Below are 17,682 nucleotides of genomic sequence, written 5' to 3'. Positions count from 1 at the left end.
ACACGCAACAACAGTAAAACTGGATGCACTCGGAGGCAGGGTAATCTATCAGTTCGTCCTAACAGTCAATACTGGGTTGAAATGTGGTATAGTTCTTCACACAGTACCCTGTCTCTCTAATGCTGCATTCCTTCCTGGCCCATAAATGTTTTTTTCTACCATTTGTTCGTTGGTGTGGCACAGTTTCTCACATGGTATCCTGTCTCTCCCACAAGCCTGCTTTCTTTGTACGATAAGTGGGTTTGTGTAACCATCAGTTGTGTTGCGTCCTGCAGACATCCCAGCCTCCAGTCGGCACAACTTTGTTGCGAAGGAAATCTGGAGCCACAATAATGTAGCAAGGATATTTATTCAAAAACATAACCCAATAGTGGTACCCCACAGGCCGGCCAGCTTACCGAACGATGCCTCAGAACTCAAAAACGAGGGAAACATAGGGCAAAGGGGCACAAAAAACACACAGGGCATTAGGGCACGCATAAAAGAGGGAAACATAGGGCAGGAGGGCACACAACAACGAGGAAAACATTGTGCAGAGGCAAAAAAAAAACGGCGGCAGATAGTGCACACATCCCACGCTATCCATTATGTAAAGTGGTTGCACACTAATTTGCTTCAATGGCCGACACTAACCGTTGGGAGGTCTGAAAACTCAAATTTTGTAACTGGAGGGTAATGTATTTCAATGAGAAGTTCAGGGAGAGGCAAATGCCTGACTGTTGAAAATGCGCGTTTATTCCTCGACCGATTTTAGTTACATTAGCATTTACGTGGATAAAGACAAGCTTTGCATGTTTTCCGAAACGGCTAACAAGGTGAGCAGTGTGCGCTACACTAAAATTAAGTGTAAAATTAAAGGCAATTATTTTGCGGCTTTACGGGAACATGAAAGGTGCCAGATATAGCCGTAGATCTTAATGCCAAGGTGCCAAGTAGCAAGACAAACCACACATCAAATTACAGCGTATTTCTCTAAGGGAAGAGCTAGGAGATACTGAGTAAGTAAATCATTGCAACGCATCGCGTTTCCCCCATTCCTGCCAAGAGTTAATATTCTGCACCAGCTGCACGTGCCAGGAACTTTAGTTTTTAAGATAGGGCCGAAGGCAGGCACAGAGAATGAGGGGAACACTTACCGATTACAGGAGGCAGTCCACACGGTACCGGCACAGGGACAAAGAGATTAACACACTGTGTGCAACACAATATATACCCCCCCACCCCCCCACCAACCCATTGGCGATGTAAAACATCGCGTTGTTAAGTCGCGCGATGTCATGTCGCTGATAGGACAGGCTATCCAAGGCTGTGCCCACAGTTGCGTTGTAACGACGCGCGATCAAAAAATGGCCGATGTAATGTCTTCTGCGATGTTTTTCCCGCGATGCAAACGACCGCGAAGGGATTACTTGCGATAGATAGTCATACAACCCACCCAGGTTCTTAAGAACAGACCACAACTTCGACCGCGGCACTAGATCGAAAGCAGCCCGTAAGTCGACAAAAGCCGCATATAGGCTGCCCCCGCCCTGCACCACGGTCTTCCATTGCAGTAAATTAAAGCGGAAAACCTGATCCACAGTACTTGTGGACCTACGGAATCCCGCTTGAAACGGTGACAGAGCATCATTATCCTCAGCCCAATCAAGAAGCCTATTCACAATCACACGCCCTATTATCTTTTGTATGGTATCAATAAGGCTAATCGGCCTGTAATTGCCGGGCTGGGATCGGTCACCTTTCTTAATCACTGGTATGATTACTGCTCCCTGCCAGCCCTGAACCAGCACCCTCCCGCCAGCTCCGCAAACCCCAGCCAGGCCGCCGACAACCTCACGAAGTGGATCAGCAACTGCGCAGACGACCTCGCCCCAGGGGGGCCCCGCCCAGCAGACCCGGCAGCAAGAAGGCCCCATGGTTCACCGACGAACTCAAGAGCTCCAAGAAGAACTGCTGAGCCCTCGAGAAAGCCTGGAGAAGAGACCCAACACCGGACAACATGACCACCCTCAAGCTCGCCACTCGAGAACACCATCAACTGATTCGCGCCACCAAGAAAACAGCATTCAATGAAAGACTGGACAACAACGCACACAACAGTAAGGAACTCTTCAACATCGTGAAAGAGCTCTCCAACCCCAACGCCGGAATCAACAATATCAGCCCATCACAAGACCTCTGCAACTCCCTCGCCTCCTACTTCTACAACAAGATCGCTGACATACACAACAGCTTCAGCACACAACCAACGCTCCCCACGACCGCACCAACGCCCCCCACCACCACCCTCAGCGCCTGGACCCCAATCAACACCGAAGACACCATCCGCACAATGAACTCCATCCACTCCGGATCTCCAACCGACCCCTGCCCTCACCACGTCTTCAACAAAGCCAACGCCGCCATCGCACCCCATCTACGGGACATCATCAACGCCTCCTTCGACACCGCAACCTTCCCTGACAGCTGGAAGCACGCCGAACTCAGCGCTCTACTAAAGAAACCAACAGCAGACCCCACCGAAGTCAAGAACTACTGCCCCATCTCGCTCTTCCCGTTTCCAGCCAAAATCATCGAGAAGACAGTCAACAAGCAGCTGGCCGCCTTCCTCGAGACAAATGGATCCCTCGACCCCTCACAGTAGGGCTTCAGGGCCAACCACAGCACCGAGACCGCCCTCATCGCTGCAACCGATGACATCCGTGCCCTGCTTGACAACGGAGAAACAGCGGCCCTCATCCTCCTAGACCTCTCCGCGGCATTTGACACTGTCTGCCACCGCACCCTAGTGCAGCGCCTCAGGAACGTCGGAATCCAGGAGAAGGCACTGGAATGGATCATCTCCTTCCTCGCTGGAAGAACACAGAGAGTCCGCCTACCCCCGTTCAGGTCAGAGGCCACCAAAGTCATCTGCGGCGTCCTTCAGGGCTCCTCGCTCAGCCCCACCCTCTTCAATGTCTACATGAGCCCCCTTGCGGCCATCGCACGCCAACACAACCTCAACAACATCTCCTACGCCGACGACACACAGCTGATCCTCTCCCTGACCAACGACCCCGCCGCCGCCAGAGCCAACCTACACGAAGGGATGAAACACGTAGCCGAATGGATGATGACCAGCCGCCTGAAACTGAACTCGGACAAGACGGAAGTTCTTATCCTGGGCTCCTCGCCCTCCGCCTGGGACGACTCCTGGTGGCCACCCGCCCTGGCCTCCGCACCCAAACCAACAGACCACGCACGCAACCTGGGCTTCATCCTGGACTCCTCCCTCTCCATGACCAGACAAGTCAACGCCGTCTCCTCGTCTTGTTTCAACATCCTGCGCATGCTACGTAAGATCTTCCGGTGGATCCCCACCGAGACCAGGAAGACGGTCACCCAGGCCCTCGTCACGAGCCGTCTGGACTACGGCAACACCCTCTACGCCGGAACCACCGCCAAGCTCCAGAAGAGACTCCAGCGAATCCAGAACGCCTCAGCAAGACTCATCCTCGACATCCCCAGACGAAGCCACATCTCCAGACACCTGAGAGACCTGCACTGGCTCCCGGTCAACAAGAGAATCACCTTCCGCCTCCTCACCCACGCACACAAAGCCCTGCACAACCAAGGCCCGAGTTACCTCAACAGCCGCCTCAACTTCTACGCTCCCACACGCCACCTTTGATCGACCAGCCACGCCCTCGCCGCCGTCCCCCGCATCCGAAGAGCCACAACAGGAGGAAGATCCTTCTCCCACCTGGCCGCCAAGACTTGGAACTCCCTCCCGACCCACCTCCGCCTGACCCAAGACCACCTCGCCTTCAGGAAGCAGCTCAAGACCTGGCTGTTCGAGCAGTAGCGGACCCCCCACTCCCCAAGCGCCTTGAGACCCTCCGGGTGAGTAGTGCGCTATATAAATGCTATGATTGATGATTGATATTGATTGATACCTCCGCACCCCTAGCAATGTTGTTGATGAGGAGGCAAATGTACTTACACCAACGTTCTTTATCATTGATAAAGACGTCGGCCGGAACACCATCCATACCTGGCGCACGCCCGCTGTTCACGGTACTCAAAGCCACCAGAATTTCTTGTAGACTGAAGGAATTATCTTTAAAGTGGGTATAATTTATATCTGCTGTAGATGTAACCTGTTTTTTATCAGCATACTGAGTTCTAAAATTTTTTACCCACTTTCCTTCCGGGACATTGTTATTTGGGGGTTCAAGTTTCCCCTCACCACCCCATTTGACAATGTTCCATAACAGTCTAGAATCTTTCTTATCACTAGCTCTTTTTAATTCGGACCAGTGATGCTCATCCCAGGCTTTCTTTGCGTACGCTATACTGGCTTTATATTCCTTTCTAGCGGATTGAATAGCCCTGGTATCCCTACCCTTTAGAGCAGTACCTAGGGCGTTTCGTGCGTCCCTACAATGGGCATTATACCACTTTGCGTTCTTACGAACTCTCTCACCCTTGCCCTTCACAGGCTTCATAAAGTGGTCTTTAATTATGGAAAAGAGGGTATCGTGGATTACAGCCAGGCTACTCAGCTCAGAACTGGAAGAATTAATTTGTTCCATGGCTGATATCGCTTTATCAGCTTCAATTTTGATGTTATCTATGGCCTGTTGGTTAGTTACAACATTTATCCATCTCAACCTACGCATATCGTTAGTGGGGACAATTAAGGGTGGAACAAGGGCAGTAGGACCGTTTGTCCTGTTGGGTACTGATCACCATTTATGCTTTATACACAGAGGATTGTGTTCACTCTCACTCCTCCACACAACCTCCATGTCATGTAACAACGGCCAAAGTTTCAGACTACAAAGTACGTAATCTATTCTGCTCTTGTGCCGCCCATTGTCAAATGTCATAGACCCATTATCACTTGATGTTCTTCCATTTAATGCTCTTAGACCTTTCTCAAAATATAAGGCATTCATACTAATCACATCCTCCGTCCAGCGCACAACTGGCTTTAACTCTAGTTTTGGAACCCCCCAATGCCAATCCTCTTCATCCCCAAGGAAATCGTCGTCTGTGGCTAGGGGTTCAAATGTTTGATTAAAATCACCTGCAATGACAATATGATTATCTTGGGAGTAAGTATCGAGAAGGGAGCCCAAGGCTGCCAAAACCTCTGACCTCCCACCCCTATTACTCCTCACATATACATTGTAGATGTCTAATGTTCCCAGAATATCTGAATTCATTGTGATTAATTGAATGTCTCTATGGCTAGTTTCTTTTACTTTAACGTCTAGTTTTAGGGACTGCCGAACCCAAATGGTTAGGCCGCCCATTGGTCTTCCCCTTGGGCCTTTTAAAGCAGGCACAGAATAGTTCAAATATCCCTGTGCAAAGGATGGTTCACATGACCAGGTCTCCTGAAATATACATAGGTCAAAAGAATTAACAAATCGAAGCCACTCTCCAGAATCCAATTTAGAACCCAGGCCTGCAATGTTCCATGAGAAGAATTTCCCCATGTTGTCCACAATACCGTCCGTGTCCGTCAATGAGAGATGCTCAATATTGTCCTGTAATAGTTTTTGTTCAGTTCCAGCTGACACGCTTTCTTGGCAGATTTCATCAGTAACCTCTACCCTCACCGAGGTGTTCCCAAAGTCAATATCCACTATAGAAGCAACAGCACATACTTCAGACTCAGGCTTTGTGGTGGAAATTAACGGTAGCTTGGTAAATTCATTCTTCTTTCTATTAACTAGAGGAATTGTGTCACCTGTTAAACTTCCTTGGGACATGCAAATAACATTTGTAAAACCAAAATCCTCGACAACGGAAGTATAGATTATGTGTGGTTCAACGAGATCATTGTACACAGCACTGCCTGCCCTCTCAAGTCAATCGCATTCATTTAGGTCTGACAGTGCCGCAAATCTATTTTCAACGCTGATTCCCCATTCGCTAGGTTGTACAACCCTACCCCAGTTATTTGTTACTGAATTCCATTTTGTCTTTAAAATGCTTGGATTCACTGAGCTACCTCTCCTATAGAAAAAATCCAAGGTTAGCGGAACAATCTCGGTACTCCTACGTTGAGGGGGAAATATGTATCTTAGAAGCTCGGGGAGTACTTCTGGGCTTAGGAAATGCAAAACTACACAGTCTCCTTTTAGTTTTTTCACGCTGTTCCCTATCCAGTCCACCCTTCTCGCCATGGAAATTTCCCCGGCTAGCTGTTGTTTTCTCCTCGGAGTTATCATCGTATTATTACATAGCCAGTGGTATGCTTTACTAATCAAAGAAGAAGAAGATTCAACTTGACCTGGTTTTAGGGGAGGTACATTGGCCAAGACCAAAACAAGAGGAGAGGCCTCTACAATAAGTTGGACCGGGCCTTTGTCCACACTCGTCCCTATGGAATTTGGTGGTAGATCTTTATTGACTATCACCTGAGCACCTATGTCTCCTAGCTGTTGAGTAGGAGGTGGCTCTGGTATCACATCATCACTATCCCCTGTCCCACCCCTAGGGATACTTGTAGATGATACAACTCTGTTTGCCACTAAGGTTGGCATGTTACCCACCTCCTCCACTGTCTTGTTTATCAGGCCCCCTAATCTATTTACTTCAGCTGTTAATAGGTCAATTTTGGTTACCAAAGGTTTGATTATAGATTTTATCTTGGAGTCAATCATACTCACTAGCTTTCTAATCAAGTGTTCACCTAATATCTCCTTCTCACCTTGTTCCCCATTCACCTCTGTTATGACTGTAGTTTTCGGTGAAGACGTTGTTCTCTTCCTACTAGAGCGTAACCCACCCAGTTTGCTCTGACCCTTTCTGCATGCTCTAATAGCTCTAGTTGCAGGCACAGACACCGGGGAGGGGGAGTGATCTTCTATCGTGTTTGACTGCTCACCTGGTTCATTGTCTAGATTAGCAGCAGAGGATATATTTAAATCAAGATTAACATTAGGGCTTATCTCGGTGACTGAAATATCACTACTATGTACCTGTATCGCAACTTCTAACACAGTAGGATCTAGCAGAGAACTCTGCATGGAGGTAAGAGGTGGTGAGCTCAAGCCCAACGATATCCGTCTTGTGTTATTTATTTTACTCACAACCTGTACCAGGTAATTGTCTATAGTATTAGGTACGGATGAAGACCTTTGCTTGGACATATTGAAGACAATTGGATAATAGTCAACTAGGAGTATCACCCCCAAAGCCAAGCAAGCAAAAAGCGTTTACCAATTGGATAGATAAACAGGGACTTCAGAGATATGGTGGCAAAGATAGTTCTTACTTGAGGGGTAACAATGATAGACTGCGACAGGAACAGGCAGGGATTCTGGCCAGCCCAGTTACGGTCAGTCACGGACTGTCACAGACTGTCCGCCCTTTGTCCGGGCTTCGTCCGGCGCGACCTCGCGGGACGAGGAACCTGGCGCTGCTTTATGCGCCTCCTGGCGCGCTCAGTTGTGGCCTTGTGCCCCGAGGGATCCTGGGGATTGAGGTCTTTCGTGGGACCTGCGGTGCCAAGCCGGCCGGTCGTTCCTGGTGGTTGAGGGGCGGAGCCAAGCCCGGCCGCGAGTCAGGGAGCTGAGAATGCTGCAGTGAGGCCCGGTATCAGAAACAGTGAACTTCAGGGGACTCGACCCCTGGCGCTGCTTTATGCGCCTCCTGGCGCGCTCAGTGGTGGCGTCGGCGTTGTGACCCGAGGGATCCTGGGGATTGAGGTCTTTCGTGGGACCGGCGGAGCCAAGCCCGGGCGGTCGTTCCTGGTGGTTGAGGGGCAGAGCCAAGCCCGGCCGCGAGTCAGGGAGCTGAGAATGCTGCAGTAAATGTAAATGTAAATCTCAAGGTATTTGTAGAGCGCACTGCCACCAAGCGGTTTCCTGGCGCTATTACTCATACCGCTGTGGAACCCTTCCTGGCTTTCCCTGTGATGTGTCCACTCCTGGGCACCCCCAGGGTGAAGCCAGGCATCCTAGCGCTGTTGGGGCCGGTGTGGAGGTTAAGCAAGCTATTGCCCAGAGTTGCAGCGTGGGGCCCATGATTAGAATAGGCACCGAGGCGAGAATTGTCTGGTCCGAGGAAATTGAGCCCAAGACCCGCCGAGGCGGGAATTGAACCCTGGTACTGCCCAGAACTCTGCATCAGGGTCTGCCACTCTAACCATTGAGCCACACTCCTCCACAGTGAGCCCCGGTATCAGAAACAGTGAACTTCCATCCTCTCTGTGAAATTTATGGGAGATGAGCCTGCCTACCCCCTCATTTTTAGTTGGTCCAAATGACCAATATTGTTTGGGCAACCAATATAATTTCAGTCTATGCCAGTCCTTAGTGAAGAGATGAGTCTCCTAAATATGACACATAACACATTCTGTCTCTTTAAGCATTGATAGCACTGCTAATCATTTTGAATGGCTATGCAGCCTATGGTCATTAAAGTGGACTATTTTAACATTGAATGTGTATGGTGTTGAATACCCACTCACATGGTTCCCTCCGGGTTGTGTTGCTTAGTGGACTAACCTGTGAATGGAGGTGGAGGACAAGGGTTTCTGTGATAAATTTTTTTAGGAGGAGGTAATAGTGAGAATATTTAATGTCATGGCATTAAACAAACAAAGACATCAGACATAATTCGTACAACCAACCATTCTGGTAGTGAAGTCCATAGGCAGCTATCGGATGCCCACTCACTGGATACAATCGGAGCAATGTTTCCGCTGTGAAACAGACAACCCCTTCCCCGACCCAGTCTTGTTGCACATACTGTATCTGCAAATACACCTCCTAGGGGCCTACCTCCACAAGCCATCTTCTTTTGTATCAGGTCATGTGATTGCCTGTGAGTCTTCATTTCACAGCAGCTTGTCAAGGACCACCTGTCTTTCCTGGGCCATTGTGTATTTATCCCACTTCAACTCTTTTGTAGATCAGCAGATGTTTTTAACCCCTTGCAGGGAGCCGTCATGGCACACAGTGCTCGTGTGCTGATGACGGCTCCCAGCTGTCATGACCGCACTCGCGATCGGAATGTGCCGCACATGCGCAGAATCGCAGCAGCATGCAAGGGGTTAAACGCCTCTTGCCGAAGCTGGTAAACCACCTGCAAGTATGTTTTTTTAAGTAAGGGAGTTGAGGTGGGTTCCTCAAGACCTGTTAAGGGCCATTGTAACAATAATCAGAACTATGGTTGGCTCAAAACTGAAGCCAACATTCTAGCACCAAAACACGTATATTGACTATACATATGCACCAACACTCTGATCCCCCAACAAATCTGACTATGTGCCTGGCAGGAGGAAAAGGCTTATCAGGTGACTTAATAGTGTCCTAGAGTACACACAGTAGGTGGCTGAGCAGGTGGTGGGTGGTATGTCCTTCCATGCCAAGTAGACCTTTGACTCTTGCAAATAGAGATTCCTCTTTGCCATGTTCAGAAGGATGGGTGAAGGGGCTGGTTTCCTACCCTGGCCAAGGCTGCTTATACAAGAGTTTGGGTATATAGTTTCCTATTGATTACTTTTCCGTTATACAAGGGTTGCCCCTTTTTCTGCTGCTGCTCGAAATGATCATTCTAGAGCAGGATAAATGCTTTACTCGGGGGGCCTGCAGTGAGTGCATGGATGGGATGCTAGAATCTCCCTCTATGCAGATGACCTTCTGTTTTACCTTGCAGATCCTAACTCTATTAGTAGAGTTCTTTAGCTAGTTTGAATATATGACACCTGTGGATGCCATATAAAGTGAGAGAAGTCAACACTGTTCCCTCTCACTAATTGGTTAATGAGTCCGGGATCCCCAGGTGCTTTTCAACTATTTAGGCATGTGCATTATAAGAGATGTTACAAGCAATACATACAACACCTAGAGGGACTGCTGACCCGATTTAGTGGCTGAGACACACTGGTGCTGACTTCCCCTGTTATTGCTCGGAATGGCGGTAGTATACAAACAAGCCTTTGCAATGCAATAGGTCTCGCATTAGGAAAGTTTGAGCTATTGGTATTGTAAACGTCAAATTTTTATTTATGTTGGTTTTGAAAACAGCGAAATTAATAGCTTTGTCATTTACAATGCCAATAGTTTTAACTTTCGCAAATGTGACACCTATAGCATTTGTACTGCAATATGTGTTGTATTTGCATGACTTTGATGTATTGATATTACAAATAGCAATGGCTTTTAATTTTTTAATATAATTAATACTTAAATAAAAGTTATTGTAATTTATGATGGCAATAGCTTAAACTTTTGTAAATAACTTTTGTGAAGATTATGTTTAGTGTATTTTATTGTGACAACAAGAACAGAAGTGAAATATTGACATATTTTTGTGACATTTGTAATAAAGCTTGAAACATTGAGAGAACATATTTGAACCACTTGTTGAATGGTTGCACAGATTGATGCTGTGGTGGTGCTGAGTGATGTTGTGGTGGCGACGAGTGATGCTGTGGCGTTCAGTGATGCTGTGGCGTTCAGTGATGCTGAGGTAGCGCATAGTGATGTTGTGGTGCCCCTGAGTGATGCTGTGGTGATGCGATAGATAGAGTGCGGGCGATAAATAGATAGATAGCTAGATAGAGTGAGGGCGATAGATAGAGTAAGGGCGATAAATAGCTAGATTGAGCGAGGGCGATAGATAGAGTGAGGGCGATAGACAGATAGATAGAGTGAGGGCGATGGAGAGAGTGAGGGCGATAGATAGATAGATAGAGCCACAGATAAAGGGCAAGAGTGATTTGCACATGGGGGTGGGGGTTAGAGGCCCCAGTTTGGCAACATGGGAAACACTGGGTTGTGTGGTGCGCGCTGCTGTAAGAAGGGGAGAGAAGGCAACTTGTGGCAGCAGGGGCCTGCGTTATGCCCCTGACTCAAGGTATGGTGGTCTACCTGGCGCAACAGAGCTTGGTAAAAATATGCCCTCCCTATCTTAATTAAACTCCGTTGTGTGTCCGTTTAAGCTCTTCTGTTGTATATACTCCAAGCAATGCAGGTCACGTTAAATATATAAATAAGCACAACAGTCGTGTCCTACTTTCTCATGCTCTCTTAAAAAAAAAGAAAAAGAAAAAGGACGTATTGTAAATGAAAGTGCTCGGGGAAATTCCGTTAATTCACGCACTGCGGCATTGTAAAATAAATCAAAACCCGGGGGGTAGACATGTTAAGGGTGTGTTAGCTAAATCCAGAAAACTTATAAAGAAATAGCAATATGCCTCGCCACCACATCAGAGCCAAAACAAGGCTGATTACATAATTGTGGCAACTGTTGCACAGAGACAAAGCTTTCAGAAAAATGCAATGTGCCTCGCAGACAATCAGGACAGCAGTCACAAACGAGGCTTAAATAATAGTGAAAACATCTGTCCTACGTGATCATACCCCAGCTACTTCAGGATTTTGCTAAAAACCAAAAACAACTACTGAGGGTGGTGCAAGCATGTGGGAACCTTCGAGGTGATGCGTGCAGAAAGGAACTCATGCTGGACTAAATGAAAGTGTCCTGGGGAAGTGCCTTTCATGTTTAGCTGACAAGCTTAAACAAGGGGCAGAGTGGAAGTGTGAGAACAGAAGGGAGGATGTGTGCACAGAAGGGAGGTTGTGTGCATAGAAAGGGCAGTGTGTGAGCAGAAGGGTACAGTGAGCAGGAGGTTCAGTTGTTGAGCAGAAGGAGCAGAGAGCAAATTGGGCAGTGTGTGCGAAGAAGGGTCAGGGAGCAGAGGGAGTAAAGGAGAACAGGGACCAGTATGAGCAGAACAGCCGGGAAAGAGCGTATGAGATGGGGCATGTTCCGAGGAGAAGGGGCAGTGTATGACCATTAGTCAGTGAGTCAGCAGAGGAAGCAATGTGTGAGCAGAACTGGTAGGGAGCAAAGTATCAACAAAGGAGGTAGTGTGTAGACAGAAAGTGAGTATACAGGTAGTTTGTGGGCAGAGAGAGCAGTCACTGGCCATAGATTTTCTAACTGTATATACAGGGCTTTAAGTGGGCCGGGTCCTGCCGGTGCGGAGACTGTTCTCTATCAGACTCTCCATTTTTGCCTTCACCATTAGGGTGAAAAAAGATCCGCGAGGATTGAGGATGTGAGAGGCACTGGGCCTAAATAGGCGATTGTGGGAGTTGGGAAGCAAAGGGGCGGATGCGAAGAGGGACTGTGGGGGTTGCAAAGGGAAGGGGACATAGGTAGAAGAGGGACTGTGGGGAATGCAGGTGGGAGGGAATGGGGCCAGCGCCTGTGATAGGGACTCGGCAGAAGAGGCACTCGAAGGCTTGCGACAAAAAGGCAGAGTGCCTAAAGAGGAGATTTGGGAGCGAATAGGTTGAGGGACTGGGGATAAGGGGTTTTGATGTGCTCACTGAATCACTAGACCATGTAGTCAAGCGGTTGTGAATGCGTCGTTCCTTTTAATACTCCTGAAAGCAGTACAGAAGGATTACTAATGTGCGGGTTGAGGGTAGGAAAAGAGAAAAAGATGTGTGCTCTGACACTCATCAAAAGGTTAGACATCGGTCCGCTGCGTGACTCTCGGAATGAACCAACTTGTAAAGCCCTAACAACAAAAGCATCCGTGTAAAACAATAGATGATGGGAATGGGGAAGAACTCTTACCGTAGTTTTTTCAACCGGTGCGGGAACCCGCGCGTGTGTGGAGACGCCGGTAATTGACGATGAACGTAATGTGTATAAATAATGGAAAGAGGACTATGTAGGCTAACGACGCTGATAGTGTGCTCGAAAGTGAGATCCTTCTTAGAACAAGCATTTGCCGCGTGGCAGTAATAGTGTCCGCGCGGCAGTGAAAAAGAAAGTGATCGCAAGGGATGCGCGTGCAGCCCCAAAGATAGTGCCGCCTGGGGTGGACCCCCCAGCTACGCCCCTGCACGCACGAGTAACAACGAAACTGAAACATACAAGCCGCGCGACGTGAGCTGTCTACGGTAGAAGCTCACGCGCGCGACCAGATCCCAAGGCGCGCGTCGGGATCCGACTCTGCCATGCTTCTCAATGCTGCGCGTGGCCATCTCTTGTCTCCACTCGTTGTCGGCTGAGCCGACGGCTATAGTCTCGCGCGAGAGCGCGCTTTCACGTGCTTTCGCCAGGGCGAGACCTAAAAATTATGTCTCTCCCCATATTTCTTTACATACTACCGAGTGTCTTTTGCGGGCTGCCGCAGTCTGACTTTATACAAATAGACAAAACACTGTGGACCCTACTATGGAAAGGTTAGGCCACATCACAAATCTCCCTGCGTCAAAGGAGTTACGATAAGAGAATCACCCTACTAGACATGCCATACACTTCTGGACGTCCCAATAAATGGTGCTCAGTGGCTGGGTATTCTCTGCCCAAGAAGCCCTGACCTTTCAATTCGGCGATCAAGACATAGGAAGTGTAGGATAACGGTGGTGATCTGTGGAGGGGCCTCCAGGTGACTAGCTGGAACTTACTCTTGTGGATCACTTGGCATCGAAGGCAACAGCTAAATTAATAGAATGGCACAATACAGCAGCAGAATGAACCCCACCTCAGACAGCCATGTTTTGAGGGAGGTTGGATACTTACAGGGATTTCGGTGATGGGACTCTCTGCATCTTCAAACTGGGTGACATCTGGGACGACTCAGAAATTAAATATATAAGGAGGAAGAGGAGAAATACACAATGGGAAGACCACAAGCCTTCAAGTATGTACCATTGAATCAGGCTCTGGATAAATACAAAGCGCGAATGACGTATGTGCAAGAGTACCTTTTATGCCCTTGAGTGTAGTGTGTTGATGGAGCCCCCCCACCACGCCTGCATACAAGGGACATATCGCAGATATACAAAACACTTAATAACAACAGACGTGGCGGTCTGGGCAAGTTTAGTTCGGTTTTATGATTTTACAACGCATTCCGTTGTAATGCATGCCTTTACCACGCGTGCGTTACAACGCGAATGCAATCACCACACATATCCTTTACCACGAAAATGCCTTTTACATGCTTACTTTTGCAACGATTTTCGTTGTTAAAGTATGCATGTAAATGATATTTTCATGTTAAAGGATTTTCACCCTAAAAAAGTACTTTATTAATGTATCTCTGCGCTACACCACAAGCTCATTCCTCCTTACCTCTCCTCTCCTTGTGTTTCCGTGATGACGTTGTACGTCATTAAGAGGAAGCAGAAGTTTTTTCCGTTTCCTCTTATGACGCCGATTGCCTTCACATCTTTTTCAGAAACAGGTGCGTTTATTTCTTCTTTAACCCACGCTTTTTTTTTTGTGGGGAGACCCCCCCAGGCCCCCCCTTTTTTAGGGCTCGCCTGCTGATGCGCTTGCGCATAGCTGGCGAGCTATATTGTGGCTTAAACAGAGCTTAACCATCTCAGCGATTTGTTGCAGTGCCCGAGAGCGCGTGCACATCAAAGCCACCAGCCTCCTCAGGCATCTCAAGCTTCCCCCAGCCTGCATTTCTCCTCCCCTAATTATTCACTGCACGGCCAGCCGGCCGGCACATCAAAGGCTGCTGCTCCCAGCCCCTATTCTTCCCTTCTTGCCTCTCCCCGCCCCGCCTTCCCACCACAGCAATGCCGAGGGCTTGTTTATATTGCAGCCTAACCATCTCGCACGCTGCTCTTGAAACAATAACCGTGTTGGTCATGATGTAATTAAACGCTCTAATTATTTTATCAGGGCCACACAGAATTTTATAGTCTTTTGCTGGCATTTTCGTTTTATGCTGATTGCTATTTTACACCTTTCACATACTGGTGATTTGCTTCAAAGGAATACATTCATCCTGAATCCCGTTACTAGAGCTTTCTCCTCTTCTGCTATATATGGGTTTTAGTTGAATTTCATTGATCTTTTTTACTAATGATTTATAAAAAGTGCCACCCACCACACAGCTCCACCTACACAGCTCCACCGATGCACCCACCACACAGTTCCACCGATGCACCCACTACACAGTTCCACCGATGGACCACCACACAGCTCCACCGATGCACCCACCACACAGCTCCACCGAGTCACCCACCACACAGCTCCACAGATGCACGCACCATACAGCTCCACAGATGCACCCACCACCCAGCTCCACCGATGCACCCACCACCCAGCTCCACCGATGCACCCCCCCACACAGCTCCACAGATGCACCCACCACACAGCTCCACCGATGCACCCACCACCCAGCTCCACCGATGCACCCACCACACAGCTCCACTGATGCACCCACCACCACCGATGCACCCACCACACAACTCCACCGGCACAGCTCCACCGATGCACCCACCACACAGATCCACCGATGCACCCACCACACAGCTCCACCGAGGCACCCACCACACAGCTCCACCGAGGCACCCACCACACAGCTCCACCGAGGCACCCACCACACAGCTCCACCGATGCACCCACCACACAGCTCCAGCGATGCACCCACCACAGAGCTCCACCGATGCACCCACCACACAGCTCCACCGATGCACACACCACACAGCTCCACCGATGCACCCACCACACAGCTCCACCGATGCACCCACCACACAGCTCCACCGAGGCACCCACCACACAGCTCCACCGAGGCACCCACCACCCAGCTCCACCGATGCACCCACCGACACAGCTCCACCGATGCACCCACCGACACAGCTCCACCGATGCACCCACCACACAGCTCCACTGATGCAACCACCACACAGCTCCACCGACACAGCTCCACCGATGCACCCACCACACAGCTCCACTGATGCAACCACCACACAGGTCCACCAACACAGCTCCACCGAGGCACCCACCACACAGCTCAACAGATGCACCCACCACACAGCTCCACAGAGGCACCCACCACACAGCTCAACAGATGCACCCACCACACAGCTTCACCGAAGCACCCACCACTCAGCTCCACCGATGCACCCACCACACAGCTCCACCGATGCACCCAACACACAGCTCCACCGATGCACCCAACACACAGCTCCACCGAGGCACCCACCACACAGCTCCACCGAGGCACCCACCACACAGCTCCACCGATGCACCCACCACACAGCTCCAGCGACGCAGTCACCACACAGCTCCAGCGACGCAGTCACCACACAGCTCCACGACACAGCTCCACCAATGCACCCACCACACAGCTCCACCGATGCACCCACCACACAGCTCCACCGATGCACCCACCACACAGTTCCACCGATGCACCCACCACACAGCTCCACCGAGGCACCCACCACACAGCTCCACCCACCACACAGCTCCACAGATGCACCCACCACACAGTTCCACAGATGCACCCAGCACACTGCTCCACCAATGCACCCAGCAGACAGCTCCACAGATGCACCCACCACACAGCTCCACAGATGCACCCACCACATAGCTCCACAGATGCACGCACCACCCAGCTCCACTGATATACCCACCACACACCTCCACTGATGCACCCACCACACAGCTCCACCAATGCACCCACCACACAGCTCCACCAATGCACCCACTAAGCTCCACTGATGCACCCACCACCCAGCTTCACCGATGCACCCACCACAGAGCTCCACTGAGGCACCCACCACACAGCTCCACCGATGCACCCACCACACAGCTTCACCAATGCACCCACCACACAGCTCCACCGATGCACCCACCACACACCTCCACCTACACTGCTCCACCGATGCACCCACCACAGAGCTCCACCGATGCACCCACCGCACAGCTCCACCGAGGCACCCACCACACAGCTCCACAGATGCACCCACCACACAGCTCCACAGATGCACCTACCACACAGCTCCACAGATGCACCCACCTCACAGCTCCACAGATGCACCCACCACCCAGCTCCACCGATGCACCCCCCACACAGCTCCACAGATGCACCCACCACCCAGCTCCACAGATGCACCCACCACACAGCTCCACAGATGCACCCACCACACAGCTCCACTGATGCACCCACCACCCAGCTTCACCGATGCACCCACCACACAGCTCCACCGACACAGCTCCACCGATGCACCCACCACACAGCTCCACCGATGCACCCACCACACAGCTCCACTGGGGCACCCACCACACAGCTCCACCGAGGCAACCACCACACAGCTCCACCGAGGCACCCACCACACAGCTCCACTGAGGCACCCACCACACAGCTCCACCGAGGCACCCACCACACAGCTCCACCGATGCACCCACCACACAGCTCCACCGATGCACCCACCACACAGCTCCACCGATGCACCCACCACACAGCTCCACCGATGCACCCACCACACAGCTCCACCGATGCCCCCACCACACAGCTCCACCGATGCACCCACCATACAGCTCCACCGATGCACCCACCACACAGCTCCACCGATGCACCCACCACACAGCTCCACTGAGGCACCCACCACACAGCTCCACCGAGGCACCCACCACCCAGCTCCACCGATGCACCCACCACACAGCTCCACCAACACAGCTCCACCGATGCACCCACCACACAGCTCCACTGATGCAACCACCACACAGCTCCACCGACACAGCTCCACCGATGCACCCACCACACAGCTCCACTGATGCAACCACCACACAGCTCTACCGACACAGCTCCACGAGGCACCCACCACACAGCTCCACAGAGGCACCCACCACACAGCTCCACAGAGGCACCCACCACACAGCTCCACCAAAGCACCCACCATGCAGCTC

General features: G+C 50.4%; 1 protein-coding gene across 1 annotated transcript in view; it reads left to right on the top strand.

Annotated features, from left to right (window-relative positions):
• BBS2 (Bardet-Biedl syndrome 2) overlaps positions 1 to 17,682 on the top strand; it is a 317,210-nt gene that overhangs the window by 28,111 nt on the left and 271,417 nt on the right. The gene's annotated exons all lie outside the window — the stretch shown is intronic.

The sequence above is a fragment of the Lissotriton vulgaris genome, chromosome 12 (assembly GCF_964263255.1).
Source record: "Lissotriton vulgaris chromosome 12, aLisVul1.2, whole genome shotgun sequence".
Classification (NCBI taxonomy): Eukaryota; Metazoa; Chordata; class Amphibia; order Caudata; family Salamandridae; genus Lissotriton; species Lissotriton vulgaris.
This window is presented reverse-complemented; position numbering and strand designations above follow the sequence as displayed.